Source organism: Thalassophryne amazonica, chromosome 18 (assembly GCF_902500255.1).
Source record: "Thalassophryne amazonica chromosome 18, fThaAma1.1, whole genome shotgun sequence".
NCBI lineage: Eukaryota > Metazoa > Chordata > Actinopteri > Batrachoidiformes > Batrachoididae > Thalassophryne > Thalassophryne amazonica.
The window spans coordinates 15,694,904-15,707,492 of NC_047120.1; positions in this window are offsets into that span (position 1 = coordinate 15,694,904).

The following is a 12,589-nucleotide window of genomic DNA, read 5'->3' on the forward strand; positions in this document are numbered from 1 at the left end:
AGGTAATACCGGCAGCATTACCCAAAGACTGTCTGCTGACGGTTATGACACAGACATACATTGCAGCAAACAACAAATGTTCTAAGTGGGACAAGATCTATCCATTGACCAAATTGACTAAGATCAAACCTTTATTTTCAAGCAAAGTTGGGCATGCTAACCATACATGTGTACACTTGACAGGGACAAGTAAGACTTTGGGTAGCTTAAGCCACACTGCCTGGTGTAAGAATGTGGTCCATAGTACTCCCACATTCAAACCTGTCGGTAGGAGTGATGTATGGTGGTGGTGTGGTGATAACAGAATCTTTGACAGACTGCCACGAAATGTGTCAGGTTATTGTGCATTAATATCATTATTGTTACCAGTTGAAGCCATACCCATGACCCCTGAAGACGTTACGACATATGCAGCCTCTCTTATTCCTGAAGATTGGCAGAAAGGCATAGCCAGACATAGAGTAAAAAGAGAGTGGAAAGGAGTAGGAAATCCAACATATATTGACGCAATAGGAGTCCCCAGAGGAGTGCCTGACGAGTATAAACTGGTTAATCAAATAGCAGCTGGATTCGAATCTTCCATCTGTTGGTGGTGCTCAATTAATAAAAACGTGGACAGAATAAACTACATCCACTACAATGTACAGAAATTAGGAAATTGGACTGAGGAAGGATTTAAGGCTGTCCATTCACAGTTAGAAGCCACGTCCCTTATGGCCTTCCAGAATCGTATTGCTCTGGATATGTTGTTGGCAGAGAAAGGAGGTGTTTGTGCCATGTTCGGAGAACAATGCTGCACATTCATTCCCAACAACACGGCTGCAGACGGCAGTCTCACTCAAGCCATTGACGGGCTGAGGACGTTGAACAGGAAGATGAAAGAGCACAGTGGAGTAAACACCGAAGGCTGGGATTGGTGGCTGGAAGGGATGGGAAAATGGAGGTCTTTGATTTCTTCACTATTAGTGTCTATAGCAGTATTTGCTGCAATTCTAACATTGTGTGGATGTTGTTGTATTCCATGTCTCCGAGGCCTTGTAAATAGAATGATAACCACAGCAATAAGTCCAGGACCAGGAGGGGGTCCGGCATCATATCCACTTCTGGGGACAGACGACAACGAGGAGGACGATGGCTCTCCTGACCTGTACCCAGACCAATGGAAGTATGATGACCCAGACACCGATGATGGTGACAATGACGACATCACCTCTGGGGTGTAAGCCTAGAGAGAGAACATACCATGATGAACCTCTTAGTGAAAATCTCAAAAAGAAGTGCTAAGCTGAGTGATGCCTACTGTATGTTTAACAGGCGATAAACAGGAGGGGAATGTTAAGGATTTTGTATATATGTTATCACTGTTAAACATTTGTACATTTGTCTTCTTTCTCATGAGAACGGTGTTGTGCTGTTTTGCACTTCACCCTGAGAATGTACGTGTTATTCAACCTTGTTTTAGCTTTGTCTTCTTTCTCATGAGAACGGAGATGTGCTGTTTTGCACCTGTCTTAATGCAATCCTGAGAATTCAATTTTGTTTTAGCACTCTGGGGTCAATCTGAGCTGGGAATGAAGGGCTGGATGTACTTATTATTATAATATAACTTTGTTTTCGCAGCCTCTAACAACTGGGAGCAAGAGAACGTTTTGACTATTGTGGTGTGGTGTTTAGTGTGAAGGAGTGTGGAAGACAGGACACTTCAGGCAGATGCAGAACAGCTGATACCTGCAACAGACGAATGAGATGTGCTGACCTGAAGTGTTCTTCCTTACAGCTGCACTTATTGACGTATGCGTTTATGTTATGGGAAGAAACTTGTCTTGCGTCATCACCCCCACCCTTAGGACAAGTTTCTTGTTTATGTGATGAGGGCGTCTCTTAATAAAAGAGCGGAAAAGCAGGCCAGACTTTAGTGTAGCCTTGGTGTACAGCCTGGCCGCACTCCGCGCGTAAATTTGACTTTCTGTCTCACTGGTGTTTCTTGACTCTGTTTGTCTTGTTAAAGGTTTTAAAAATGTTTGGAGGAGAAAATACCCAACACATTTGACCTTTGGATTCTGCAAAATCAAGTTGTATTCTTTGCCATGGACCTGAAGCCCATTTCCATGGATGTACTGGAGCTGTAGCTGGTACACTGCACTGATGTTTACAGATTTCACATTGATTCATCTCAGTTTCAATGTCTTCATCTAATGTTGGCCACCATAATAAGCATCTAGCCAATGACCTCACTTTTACAATTGTGGTATATTGGTGTGCGGTGTACCTTTAAGGTAAATGGTGGGTGGTGCTAACATGGCCTTGAAAGCCGGAGCGTGCACACTGCGCGTCATACACACACCACCTGGAGTGGGTTCCAGGTGGCTGCATGCTCGTGTGTGACTCTGTTGGGGCAAGTGCTACACCAAATGCTGTGCATTCAGCGTTTGGTGTAGCACTACACTTTGGTGTAGATCTCAGCATGCAGAGATCTGGTCTGTGTGGGGGATTCCTTCACGGTTGTTGCGAGTGCGTGTGGTCGGACACACGCTGTGGGTCTAGGGCTTTTTACTGTGGTAACTCCGTTCATTGTCACGTTGGCTTTGGGCGCTGGTTATGGTTGATGCTAAATTCTGCTTTAGAGCCTGGGTTATGGGACCTCGTGGTTAAGTCCATCACAGCTGTCTCTCTCTCCCCCTCCTCCTCCTGCTGTCTGCAGGTGCGCACACCTCCACCGGCAGGTAAGCATTATAACTGCATTAACTCAACCATACAGGCTGAGTTAATGCAGTCATTGTTTGATTAATTATACTAAAGTCTCTCATTTAGGCACAAGGAACCACAATGCGTGTGGTGCACGTTTGAGTCGCCACCTCTTATAAAAGGGGCCGTTGCTTTGTCCACATTTTCGTTGGCCTTCAACAGCTGTGTGCATTGCTTTGCAGAGGGCGCCCTCTGCTGGTGCATTTGGTGCACTGCACGGGACTGACTTTGCCTAATCTGATTAATATGGTCGAGTAAGGGTTTTATTCCCTTTTGGCCGAGTTCCCTTGCCTTAATTTTTTGGTTGTTCATTTGTTGATTTGTTGCTTATGTTGTTGTTTGTGTTTTGGTCTGCAGTTTGTTTGTATTTAGTTTGTTTTTTATTTGTGCCTGAGTTGGGCCCTTGCTCAGCCAACATTAATCAGGATTAAAGGTGAACAATCTAACTTTGTGCTACGTAGGGATGGGTATTGATAAGATTTTATCAATATCGATGCCATTATCGATTTGGCTTATCGATCCGATTCCTTATCGATTCCCTTATTGATACCTCTTGTGAATTTCTGTGTACTAAAAGTAGGCTTTACAGGTTTCTATGTCAACAACATTTTAAATTGGTCACTGGATCCTTGATCTCTGGACAAAAATAAAAATAAATAAAATGTGTAGTTTTTGTCAAAACCATTTTTCTCCTTCAGACATTTTGGCATGAATGTCTCTCCATACCTCTGAGCTGAACTCAGCCGGCTGCTGCATGTCAGCGCAGGATGTCTCATTTTGGGAGGAAAAAAAGCATTTTGATCGATTGCAGTTTGTATTACAGCGTTTGGGAACAGGTGTCATTTGATTTAAATGGCATTTTGCTTTGAAGTTATTAATTCCGACTGGACTCTATCATTCAGGGATGAAAGTGATGAAAAACAAAAAAGCTAAAACCCAAAATTACCCCCCAACACCACCCGCACAAAAATGTTTGAATTCTAGAAGCTCTGAAATGCAATCTGGGGCTATTCCAGACCATAAACTGCAGTGAGTGCAACATCCATTTCGGTGAGAAAAAACCCAACTTTCCTTATTCAAATTCATTCCAGTAGTATTCTGCTCTTAATAGAATGCAGCAGTTTTCTAGCTTGGCATTAGTTCTGGAGGAAATCACTGAAGAAATTAACAAATTGAAAATACAGTTTGACCAAAACAAATTGTCATTAAACTTAAAAAAACAAAACAAAACAGGGATGAACATGATGTGTTCACAGAAAACAGTTATTTCTATATTTATTTATTTATGTTCATTGTTAGTTTGTTTTATCTTTTCTGTTGTTTTGTTTTATCTTTCTCTAAAATTGTATTTTAGCATTATTAGTTATTATTGCTGTTGTTGTTGCTATTATTATTATTATTAATATATAAATAAAAATAAAAAATTACAATTTGTAATACATTTGACTCTTTTACGAGAAAGAATGCTGAGCCATTAGTTATTATACAGAAAACAAATGCACACAAATGTGCTGAGGTGCGAACAGCCGTATACGACGGATAAGACCAAGCTTTACTAAATTATAAATAACTTTTTAATGATATGAGGTAGAAACTTACTTTTTTTTTGCTGACAAGTTAACTCCGCGGACTTTCGAGCCAGCCATCTTTGTACTCTTCGTAGAAGCTGTGTGATGACATGCGCAATGTGAGTGTCCAATCAGAATTGGTTCACCATCACATGATTTTCCAAAATCCAATCGGCGAGCAGATTTACCTCACGTGAAAAACCAAAGATCGTTTTCAGGAGTGATGTTACTAGTTGGCCTGTTTGAATAGCCCCCTGGGTGCTCCAATGAGTACATACTACTCAGTGCGCCCTGCGCCATTACGCACAGTGATCAGTGAAAGCAGGAGCAGATGGAGAGTCTCTGATGACAATCTCACGTGCTCAAACAAAGAGTGTGTAACTATCAGGATTGCTCCACTAGTTTTCATGTGAATGTTACTGGATCCCTCAGTTGCTTTCTCTGCGTAAAGCACTGTTTACCATATCAATGGACAACAAAACGCATAGACCATTTTGTCTATATTGTTCAAAATGTGCATTTGTGTTTATTGTTTGAACCTTTTTGTTGTGCAGTCTTTCACACAAGACCTCAAATTACCTTTATAAAGTGTTAAAACAGTTGTTTATTATAGTTTGCTGTGTCTTTTGAATAAATGTGTGTGGAAAATTATTTTTTGCTTTATTTTTTTCCTTGCCTATTTTTGATTGTAAACCTTTATTACACTTATAAAACACAACAAAAACATACGAGGTCTTTTAGAAAACTATCCGACCTTTTTATTTTTTTAAAAAACTATATGGATTTGAATCATGTGCGCTTGCATCAGCCAAGCTTGTACCTTTGTGCGCATGCGTGAGTTTTTTCACACCTGTCAGTTGCGTCATTCGTCTGTGGGCAGGCTTTGAGTGAGCACTGGTCCACCCCCCTCATCAGATTTTCATTGTCAGGGAAATGGCTGAGCGATTGGAGCAGCGCTGAATCAAATTTTTCCAGAAACTGTGCGAGACAGCCAGGTGGAAACCATTCGGAAGATTCAGATGGCTTTCGGTGAGGATACTCTGGGCGTCACACAGATTAAGGAGCATTACAACCGGATTAAAGACGGCCCACAGCGGCGGAGGGCACGCCGTGCTCTGAGCGAACATCGACAGGCTGAAACGACCAGATCATTTCCAAAGTGAACGCTGTGTTGATCCGGGACGTCGTCTGACTATCAGAGAAATTGCAGAAGAGGTGTACATCAGCACCTTTGCGGCACATTCCACTGTTACAGGAGATTTTGTAATGAAAGACGTGCGGAGGAATTCGCGCGTCGGGACGGAGCCGCAATGGCGCACAACAAAAAGCACGTCCGAGGGCACGAGGGGGGTGGACCAGTGCTCACTCAAAGCCTGCCCACAGGCGAATGATGCAACCGACAGGCGTGAAAAAACTCACGCATGCGCATAAAGGTTCAAGCTTGGCTGATGCAAGCGCACATGATTCAAATCCATATAGTTTTGAAAAAAATAAAAAGGTTGGATACTTTTCTAACAGACCTTGTATATTCTGAAAGCACAGGTTGTCCTGAAAAAAGAGACTTAAAACTTGAGTGTGGGATGCAGGGAGAGCTGTTAGCAGCAGTAATAAAACATTTATGCCAGGCGAGTGAACTGTCTAAAAAATGCCCTCGGACCCCAGAGGGTTAATGCTAACTTTAACAATGAAAACGTCATAGACATGCTAATGCGTTAGCATCAGTCCCATTTTTAAGTTATAAAATACATCTATCAACTGTTTCAGAAGATCATAACAGGTTGGTTTAGCATAAAAAATGTAAATATTACTCACAGACATATGCTCTTTAGGGTTTTTGTGGGAAAAAATTAAGATAAAGCGAACTAAAACAAAGAACCAAGGAAGCAGCAGATCAAAGCATTGCTTCATTGGTTCAAGGTTCAAAGCATAGCCGTGCTGCAGAAGCGATTGATTACAGACCCTCTGCAGGGTCTTTAAGAAATGTGGAGAAATTATCATTTTCCTGACAAACGCCCCCAAAAATAACGGCCACTCTGAAGGACTGATAAGGGAATTGTTAAGCAAAAAGACTACTGATGTCGATGGATCGAAAATTTTTTTAATGATGACCGAAAAGAACCGGTTCCTGATACCCATCCCTAGTGGTAAGTGCAATATAAAAGCTGGGTGAAGGTGAACAATTTAACTTTGTGCGAAGTGCAACATAAAGACCTGATGGGAATGTGCACTTTAAAGTTGTTTTGTGAGTCTGACGACTCCCACTTGACATCTTTACATAGGAACTTTGTGCTGTCACTGTGGATAAATTTGGTATGAACTTCCCATAATTACTTAACAAAGAGGACCTCAACTCAGTCACGTTACTTGGGGTCATGGCCTTGGAAATAGCCCCACATTTGTCCCTCAGAGGATGAATTCCCTTTGCATTGATCATATGTCCCAAATAAGACATACTATCTTGAAAGAAAGCACATTTGTTTATATTTACTCAAATGTTATGACTTTTCAGCCTTTTCAACACTTCCTCCAAATTTTTCATGCGCTGCTCTTGGTTCTGTCCAGTAATCAATATGTCATCCAAATAGCATATGACTCAGTACTGTTTTGACTCATGGAGTTCTACCTGCTGATATGCTTGTGAGAAATCGAGCTTTGTGAAATTTTCACCTCCTGCCAACTTTGCAAACAAGTCCTGTGACTTTGGGATGGGGTACTGATCTACCTCCAACCACAGGTTTATAGATACTTTGTAGTCCCCACAAATACTGACAGAATTACCCATTTTTGTGATGTTTACCGTAGGTGAGGCCCATTCACAGTAACTCACCAGTGTTACACTCCCCTCTGATTTCATTTTGTTCAACTGTTTTTCCACAGCATCTTTCAGTGCATAAGGCACAGATTGTGGCTTACAAAACTTTGGAGTAACTGATGTTACATGTAGGCTTGCTTTCAGGCCCTTGACCTTTCCTAGGCTGGGTTTGAACACTTCTGTGTATCTGTCACACAGCTCTTCTACACTCTCATATGCAACTCGGTTTAAATAACCACCAACTAATTTTAGCCTTTCAAGCCAGTTTCTCCCCATCAAAGCTGGGCCATTACCTTTAACCACATATAATATGAGGTTTTGGCTGTATTCCTTACTTTTTACCACTACTTGGATGAGACTGTTGACCTCCAGGGCTTGTTTGCTGTATGTTCTCAACTTGCAGTCAGCAGATTCAAGTTTAACCTTTCTAAACCTGCATTTGTAAAATGCTTCAGAGATCAGTGACACAGCAGCACCTGTGTCTAGTTCATTTTCATCCATTTTCCATTCACCTGTACATACATGTAGTATGGTTTATTTACATCAGTAGTCTCTAATGAAAACAATTTCAAACCTCTGTTATTTTTAACCTTTGCTGGTTTTATTACCAGAGTTTTGTTTGAATAAAACCTTTTGCTTCTCTGATGAAGGCAACTGCAGCTCTGTTGAATTCCGCGTGTCACGGCGGAGCCGCATGGCGCAAAGCAATGCCGTGATGAAGCCTCACAGGACATGTTGGGGCATGTCCAGCTCATGCACAATTTCTCGGATACTCACACGACTGAAAAGCAACCGGAAGCCGTCCTGTGAGACCAACGCGGAGGTGGTTTTGTCCCACGCCATGAGCGGCACGGTGGCGCAATCCACCGCTTCTCTTTCCATGAAAAAAACTCGTGTAACAGTAGAATGTGCCGAAAAAGTGCTGATGTCCACGCCTTCTGCCTTTTTTGTGAAAGTCAGACGACGTCCCGGATCAACAAAGCCTTCACGTTGGATCCCTAATGTGATCAGAGCTATTGACTGCACACATATTGTTATAAACTTGCTTGCCTTTGGCTTGTCTCTACTGGTGGTTGGCTCTCACTGCGGTATTGTATCACTTCCTGTTCTGGAGCACAGTGGTATTTTGCTGTATCTGTTAGCTGTTTAATCTGCGCAGTTAGATTGATCTAGATAACTAGATAACGATTTGTTTCACAGTGTAATCTTCATGTGCCTTAACTAAAGCACTCCCTCTGCTGAATCACCTCTAAATTATTTACACATTATTCACTTTGTGTGTTTTTAGGAATCCGCTAGCTTAGCGCAGCTACTAGCATGGCGGCTTCTGTCTCTCCCGCACTTTTCTGCTCTGGGTGTGAAATGTTTAGTTATTCCTCGGCCTCCTTTAGCAGTAATGGTACTTGTAATAAGTGTAGCTTATTCGTAGCTTTGGAGGCCAGGCTGGGCGAATTGGAGACTCGGCTCCGCACCGTGGAAAATTCTACAGCTAGCCAGGCCCCTGTAGTCGGTGCGGACCAAGGTAGCTTAGCCGCCGTTAGTTCCCTTCCAGCAGATCCCGAGCAGCCGGGAAAGCAGGCCGACTGGGTGACTGTGAGGAGGAAACGTAGTCCTAAACAGAAGCCCCGTGTATACCGCCAACCCGTTCACATTTCCAACCGTTTTTCCCCACTCGGCGACACACCCACCGAGGATCAAACTCTGGTTATTGGCGACTCTGTTTTGAGAAATGTGAAGTTAGCGACACCAGCAACCATAGTCAATTGTCTTCCGGGGGCCAGAGCAGGCGACATTGAAGGAAATTTGAAACTGCTGGCTAAGGCTAAGCGTAAATTTGGTAAGATTGTAATTCACGTCGGCAGTAATGACACCTGGTTACGCCAATCGGAGGTCACTAAAATTAACATTGAATCGGTGTGTAACTTTGCAAAAACAATGTCGGACTCTGTAGTTTTCTCTGGGCCCCTCCCCAATCGGCCCAGGAGTGACATGTTTAGCCACATGTTCTCCTTGAATTGCTGGCTGTCTGAGTGGTGTCCAAAAATGAGTTGGGCTTCATAGATAATTGGCAAAGCTTCTGGGGAAAACCTGGTCTTGTTAGGAGAGACGGCATCCATCCCACTTTGGATGGAGCACCTCTCATTTCTAGAAATCTGGCCAATTTTCTTAAATCCTCCAAACTGTGACTATCCAGGGTTGGGACCAGGAAGCAGAGTTGTAGTCTTACACACCTCTCTGCAGCTTCTTTCCCCCTGCCATCCCCTCATTACCCCATCCCCGTAGAGACGGTGCCTGCTCCCAGACTACCAACAACCAGTAAAAATCTATTTAAGCATAAAAATTCAAAAAGAAAAAATAATATAGCACCTTCAACTGCACCACAGACTAAAACAGTTAAATGTGGTCTATTAAACATTAGATCTCTCTCTTCTAAGTCCCTGTTAGTAAATGATATAATAATTGATCAACATATTGAGTTATTCTGCCTTACAGAAACCTGGTTACAGCAGGATGAATATGTTAGTTTAAATGAGTCAACACCCCCGAGTCACACTAACTGCCAGAACGCTCGTAGCACGGGCCGAGGCGGAGGATTAGCAGCAATCTTCCATTCCAGCTTATTAATTAATCAAAAACCCAGACAGAGCTTTAATTCATTTGAAAGCTTGACTCTTAGTCTTGTCCATCCAAATTGGAAGTCCCAAAAGCCAGTTTTATTTGTTGTTATCTATCGTCCACCTGGTTGTTACTGTGAGTTTCTCTGTGAATTTTCAGACCTTTTGTCTGACTTAGTGCTTAGCTCAGATAAGATAATTATAGTGGGCGATTTTAACATCCACACAGATGCTGAGAATGACAGCCTCAACACTGCATTTAATCTATTATTAGACTCAATTGGCTTTGCTCAAAATGTAAATGAGTCCACCCACCACTTTAATCATATCTTAGATCTTGTTCTGACTTATGGTATGGAAACTGAAGACTTAACAGTATTCCCTGAAAACTCCCTTCTGTCTGATCATTTCTTAATAACATTTACATTTACTCTGATGGACTACCCAGCAGTGGGGAATAAGTTTCATTACACTAGAAGTCTTTCAGAAAGCGCTGTAACTAGGTTTAAGGATATAATTCCTTCTTTATGTTCTCTAATGCCATATACCAACACAGTGCAGAGTAGCTACCTAAACTCTGTAAGTGAGATAGAGTATCTCGTCAATAGTTTTACATCCTCATTGAAGACAACTTTGGATGCTGTAGTTCCTCTGAAAAAGAGAGCTTTAAATCAGAAGTGCCTGACTCCGTGCTATAACTCACAAACTCGCAGCTTAAAGCAGATAACCCGTAACTGTTGGAGAGGAAATGGCATCTCACTAATTTAGAAGCTCTTCACTTAGCCTGGAAAAAGAGTCTGTTGCTCTATAAAAAAGCCCTCCGTAAAGCTAGGACATCTTACTACTCATCACTAATTGAAGAAAATGAGAACAACCCCAGGTTTCTTTTCAGCACTGTAGCCAGGCTGACAAAGAGTCAGAGCTCTATTGAGCCGAGTATTCCTTTAACTTTAACTAGTAATGACTTCATGACTTTCTTTGCTAATAAAATTTTAACTATTAGAGAAAAAATTACTCATAACCACCTCAAAGACGTATCGTTATCTTTGGCTGCTTTCAGTGATGCCGGTATTTGGTTAGACTCTTTCTCTCCGATTGTTCTGTCTGAGTTATTTTCATTCGTTACTTCCTCCAAACCATCAACATGTCTATTAGACCCCATTCCTACCAGGCTGCTCAAGGAAGCCCTACCATTAATTAATGCTTCGATCTTAAATATGATCAATCTATCTTTATTAGTTGGCTATGTACCACAGGCTTTTAAGGTGGCAGTAATTAAACCATTACTTAAAAAGCCATCACTTGACCCAGCTATCTTAGCTAATTATAGGCCAATCTCCAACCTTCCTTTTCTCTCAAAAATTCTTGAAAGGGTAGTTGTAAAACAGCTAACAGATCATCTGCAGAGGAATGGTCTATTTGAAGAGTTTCAGTCAGGTTTTAGAATTAATCATAGTACAGAAACAGCAATGGTGAAGGTTACAAATGATCTTCTTATGGCCTCAGACAGTGGACTCATCTCTGTGCTTGTTCTGTTAGACCTCAGTGCAGCTTTTGATACTGTTGACCATAAAATTTTATTACAGAGATTAGAGCATGCCATAGATATTAAAGGCACTGTGCTGCGGTGGTTTGAATCATATTTATCTAATAGATTACAATTTGTTCATGTAAATGGGGAATCTTTTTCACAGACTAAGGTTAATTATGGAGTTCCACAAGGTTCTGTGCTAGGACCAATTTTATTCACTTTATACATATTTCCCTTAGGCAGTATTATTAGGTGGCATTGCTTAAATTTTCATTGTTACGCAGATGATACCCAGCTTTATCTATCCATGAAGCCAGAGGACACACACCAATTAGCTAAACTGCAGGATTGTCTTACAGACATAAAGACATGGATGACCTCTAATTTCCTGCTTTTAAACTCAGATAAAACTGAAGTTATTGTACTTGGCCCCACAAATCTTAGAAACACGGTGTCTAACCAGATCCTTACTCTGGATGGCATTACCCTGACCTCTAGTAATACTGTGAGAAATCTTGGAGTCATTTTTGATCAGGATATGTCATTCAATGCGCATATTAAACAAATATGTAGGACTGCTTTTTTGCATTTGCGCAATATCTCTAAAATTAGAAAGGTCTTGTCTCAGAGTGATGCTGAAAAACTAATTCATGCATTTATTTCCTCTAGGCTGGACTATTGTAATTCATTATTATCAGGTTGTCCTAAAAGTTCCCTGAAAAGCCTTCAGTTAATTCAAAATGCTGCAGCTAGAGTGCTAACAGGGACTAGAAGGAGAGCATATCTCACCCATATTGGCCTCTCTTCATTGGCTTCCTGTTAATTCTAGAATAGAATTTAAAATTCTTCTTCTTACTTATAAGGTTTTGAATAATCAGGTCCCATCTTATCTTAGGGACCTCATAGTACCATATCACCCCAATAGAGCGCTTCGCTCTCAGACTGCAGGCTTACTTGTAGTTCCTAGGGTTTGTAAGAGTAGAATGGGAGGCAGAGCCTTCAGCTTTCAGGCTCCTCTCCTGTGGAACCAGCTCCCAATTCAGATCAGGGAGACAGACACCCTCTCTACTTTTAAGATTAGGCTTAAAACTTTCCTTTTTGCTAAAGCTTATAGTTAGGGCTGGATCAGGTGACCCTGAACCATCCCTTAGTTATTCTGCTATAGACTTAGACTGCTGGGGGTTCCCATGATGCACTGAGTGTTTCTTTCTCTTTTTGCTCTGTATGCACCACTCTGCATTTAATCATTAGTGATTGATCTCTGCTCCCCTCCACAGCATGTCTTTTTCCTGGTTCTCTCCCTCAGCCCCAACCAGTC